The 4,831-nt window shown below is 41.5% G+C and overlaps 1 long non-coding RNA gene across 1 annotated transcript; it reads right to left on the bottom strand.

Annotated features, from left to right (window-relative positions):
* Positions 1-705: 705 nt before the first annotated feature.
* On the bottom strand, positions 706-4,107 carry LOC107976864 (uncharacterized). Its single transcript, XR_001721149.4, has 3 exons — positions 3,535-4,107; positions 1,826-2,027; positions 706-993 (listed from the first exon to the last, which is right to left on the bottom strand). It is a non-coding gene; the product is annotated as an uncharacterized LOC107976864 (long non-coding RNA).
* Between the last annotated feature and the right edge of the window lie 724 nt (positions 4,108-4,831).

Genomic DNA, 4,831 nt, shown 5'->3' with positions numbered 1-4,831 from the left:
TCTTTGATCCATGTGAGGGGAAGGATGAATCGTCAGCTCCCCTCCCCCATCAGTCCTGCCATTGCCCAAGGCACAATCAATTTCAATATGCAGGGGAAATAGACCACACAGGATCTATGGCCTCCCTACAGGGACCTGACATATTAACTGTTGTAATGCCTCTAATTCAGTCTATTTACTTTGGGATCGGCCTGTCTCTCCTGCTCATCATTTTAACCCATACATTGGCAGTGTCATGACTATTTAGAGTGATGGGGGTGATCCTCGGGGCATAGTCATGAGAAGCCTGATGAGGGAACGGCTACAGCGAGCCCATGTTGCTTCAGGGTAATGATGACTAATTTCATTCACTTCCCTCACCCCTGCCTTGAAATCTTCTCTTGCCTTTTAAATTGACGTCTGTCAGAGGGAATGAGACTCTGCTGGTGTCACGGCTTGATGTATTGGCCCTGTGGAGGCATTCCTTCTTGTCGTGAGTGGAGACAAGTGAGAGGGGTAAAGAATAGCAGAGGAGGGGAGGTGGGGGAGGGAGAGAAGGAGGACCCTCCGGGAAGATGAAAAATGAGCAGAGAAGGAAGGAAAACATCTTCAACCAAATGCCACTATTTTGATTCGAACACTTTAACAGCTTTTCCGATGTAGAAGCAGGCTATTGAGATGATTTCACCCCATGTATGTCTTAAAGAAAAAATTACTCAATGATGCTTGTTAAAGTATGGTAAGGCAGACTTTATTTAGATGATTAGCATAGGTGTAGAGATCTCTACAGTGACATTTTGCAGTGGGAGAGAGAGACTGGGCTCTACTTCAAATACAGCATACGCAAATGGGAATTGACATCCAAGGAGCAGCATGGCATCAGTGGATGGAAAATTGCTAAGAGAATCCTCAAGGGTAAGGGGGAGTCCTGGCTGAAGCTACTTAATGACATTCTTGCTGAAGACAGGCCAGGGTGCTCAGACATCATTTGGGGGATGGTGGATGATGAGAAACCTGATCAGATATCAAGGATAATCAGAGATCAAGGATGATCAGCTATTGGCAGGGAGTGTATTTGCTAAACTAACTTAGCAGGGTTCTTTGCTAAGATTTCATGTTATGAGGACGTGAACTAATGGGCCTAGGAGAAAGTTTAGGAGGCTGAATGAAGTTTGGTCTGGCACAGAACCTCCGTTATATGTCACAACCTTAAATAGCCCAGGTTGGTGTATTTTTCAGAAAATATCTCTATGAGAAACAAGTAAATAGGTGCTATGTCATGGCAGGTGATTCCATCAGCCAGCCCTTCCCTTTTAAACTGCTCAGAACCTATAATAGCATGCTGACCCTTGATGCATTTTTAATTAGCTATAATGAAAAATGATCTTTCAAAGCATCAATTTTGAGCTGATAGTGACGTAGCTGATTATCTTTAGATGAGTAAATGGGCATGTTTGAGGTCAGGCTTGAAAACAGAAAAAGAAAACATAAAAATGCTTTTAAGTTGTGACTCAATTTTTCAGTATTTCTTTTACTGGAGAGAATTTTTTTATTTTGATTTTGCTTTTCTTTAAACTACAAACACTTGTAGGTTTCAGCAGATGAGCAGATTCAAGCTCTAGCTTGGCAGAGTCTCCTGATAACATGGTAGAATACCATTAATTAATGTCAAAAGGTAACAACGGTTATGTTCTTTAAAGTGAATGGTCAGATATTAAAATTTTCTTACCACATAGATAAATCTCTGTGATTCAAAAATATGTTCCATTAATTTTGATATAATGAACCTACAAAAGACAGCCATGGCTGGGAGAGCTGGTTGATATTTGGGCGAAGTTCTACTCACCTCCCAACTTGGAATAGGTTCTGGCTCAAAACTGATTCCCCGGCAAGACCAGAAATCGCCTGAGTGAGTCTGGCCCTGCTCCCAGGAATTTTGGTTGGGCAGATTCTCAGGAGGCCAAGGTGTTCCTGAGGATAACTCGGGCAGCTCCCTGCTGGCCAGGATGCGTTCTGAAATCGTGATCTGGAATCATGCCCTGTCAGTCCTGGAGAAAACCCAAAGCCATAGATTGGCTTTAGAACGAGTCCAACAGCAGGGATGGCTGAGGTCAAGGGCAGGCCCTGCAAGGCCTTTTTATACTCAGAGGAAGTTCCTGCTTTCCTTCAGCCCAGAGCTTGGCCAGGGGCAGGAAAGTTTAGATAAGCTGAGATCTGTCACTGCCAGATCTGCTTAAGCTGAGGGCTTCAGTTCATGTCCCATGGCTTGTGCCTCCAGCATGCCCAAGACAATGGATAACAACAATATTCATTACCATGTACTGAACTGCTTCTCTGCCAGGCACTGGGCTGGTTTAATTACAAAACATCACTGAAGGTAAACGTGATGGTACCTTTGTTGTTGGTCTTCCCTTCTGGACTGTGAGCTCTTTGAGGAGGGGCTTAAAAAAAAAAGATCTTCTCTGCTCTAAGCAAATTGTCTGGCAATAATAATGGCTTAATAAAAATTTAATAAGCTCCAGAAGGTTACATAACTTACCCAGGTTTACACAACTAGCCAATAATAAATTTAAGAATCAAATCTAGACCAGAAATGGTGGCTCATGCTTATAATCTCAGCACTATGGGAGGCTAAGGCAGGAGGATTGCTTGAAGTGAGAAGTTGGAGACCAGCCCTGGCAACATAGCCAGATTCTGTCTCTAAAAATAAATAAATAAATAAATTAGCTGGGCATAGTGGGACACACCTGTAGTTCCAGCTACTCAGGAGGCTGAGGTGGGAAGATTGCTTGAGCTCAGGAGTTGAAGTCTACAGTCAACTATGATTGTGCCACTATACTCCAGCCTGCACAACAGAGTAAGACTCCATCTCTTACATAAAAAAAAAAAAAAAAAAAAGAATCCAATGTAGGCCCATATGAATGCAAAGTGTAAAGCAGCCCCCTGTGTTACACTCTTATCCTGCCTCTGCCCTTTACAGGGTCTGGGTTTAGGTGTACGATCTTTAAAGTAGTAAATACCCAGAGAAAAGTGGGAAAGAGTCAGCTCACAAAGGTAGCAGCAATTCTGACAATATCACTATCTTCACTATGCCCTGAATGGAGCCAAAGAATGGTAATTTATCAAAAAGTTGTAATGCTTCTTCTTTGTACAAACACAGGCCATCAGAGTGGAAGGGAGAAGTCTGCCAGCAAAATCACTCAATTTGGATTTTTTGTTCTCTTGGGCACAGATACTCAGGTGGGTAATTTACTAATTCACTTATTTCATACTACTTTAATGAGATGATTAGAAATGGAATTGAATCATGACTATGAGTCCATGGTAATAAGGAAAATAGTATACTTTCACTCTTCAAAATTTAGAAAGCACTTCCATACATACATTTTTCCTAGTATCAAAATTGTACTAGAAACTAGACAGGGAGAATGTTACTATACTTATTGTATGGGTAAAAAAAAAAACTGAAGTCCAGAGAGACTACATGCTTTGTCTGAAGTTACATGATTAATTAAAAGATACAGTATCAAAACTCAAATTCTGACTCTAGATTACCGTTCTTGTTCACTTCACCAGTGGTCCTCACCCGCAGTTGGATATTAGAATGACTCAGAGATACTTATTCCATTGCTCTGGGATTAGGCCCAGGCAACACCATTTTAAAAACAAACCCAGATATATGTGTAGCCAGGGCTGGGCAGCAAGTGCTCTACATGATTCTGTCTGTTAATGAATGGCACACTTGGCCAGGCATGCACTGAGATTAACTGTTTTGTTACCGTAACAGAACCATCTCAATTATGACCTAATAGTTGCAGAATTATTGATATAAGATATTAGTTTCACAAGGACTATTGATTTTTAAAGACATCTTACAGGTACCTTGCCATTCTCTTGCATTTGCAAAACTGAAAATTTAATTATTGAGTTTATGACCATTCTCTCCATTACTAACCACACACAGAAAAATTTCCCGAGGCTAGAAACCATGTCTAATTAACCTAAGGGTTATTTATACTAAAGAAAAGAAGAGTGAAAAGCAACTTAATGAGTCCAATTATTTCCTTCAAGCCCAGGGAGGGCATTGGCAACATGCCTCCCTTGGGTACAGAGCAGATGGGCCTCCTCCCCAGGCTTCTTGCAGTTGTTCCCCCAACAAACTGAGGCTTGGCTCAAGAGGGACTGATTGAATAGCTACCAATAGTTTGTTGTTGTTGTTGTTATTTTATGCGACTTCCAAAAAGTAGAAACGATATGCAGAATTAGAATCATTGAATGCAGAGAAGAGCCAAGATCCGTGAAGATTATACTGTATTAATAGTTGATCACAGTGTTAGTTAATTGTATTTGTCAAGATAATTAACCTCTGCTGCAGATGCAACAAGACAAAATCCTCAATGGTTTACTACTTCTCAGGCACACTATATGACCCATGTTAGCTGGTGAAGAGCAGAGGGAAAGGCTCAGCTCCAGTCTCCCTGACACACAGAGGCCCTACCTTCTTGTGGCTGGCTATCCGTAACAAGTAGCTTTCTCAGTCGCCATGTTAGGGGAAGAGAAAGAGACAAAATTGTTCATGGGCTTTTCACTACTTCACTGTGCAACTGACGCACATGTATTCACATTTTCCTGACCAAGACTAGTTCCATGACCCGTTTCTTATTGCGAACACACTGGGAAATATAGGGCAATTAATATAGAACTTGGTGAGCAATACTCTCTTTGCCGCAAATGCCATATATATGACTCTTCCCAATATTTGACTTAGATTGACTCCCTAGGATACCCCAGAGCAGAGCTTTTCTGCCTTTTCTCATTAAGAGGAGCAAGTTCTTCCCTTTGTTTATGCCGT

This window comes from Pan troglodytes, chromosome 11 (assembly GCF_028858775.2).
Source record: "Pan troglodytes isolate AG18354 chromosome 11, NHGRI_mPanTro3-v2.0_pri, whole genome shotgun sequence".
Lineage (NCBI taxonomy): Eukaryota > Metazoa > Chordata > Mammalia > Primates > Hominidae > Pan > Pan troglodytes.
The sequence above is the reverse complement of the archived record's forward strand: the minus strand, read 5'-3'. Positions and strand labels throughout refer to the sequence as shown.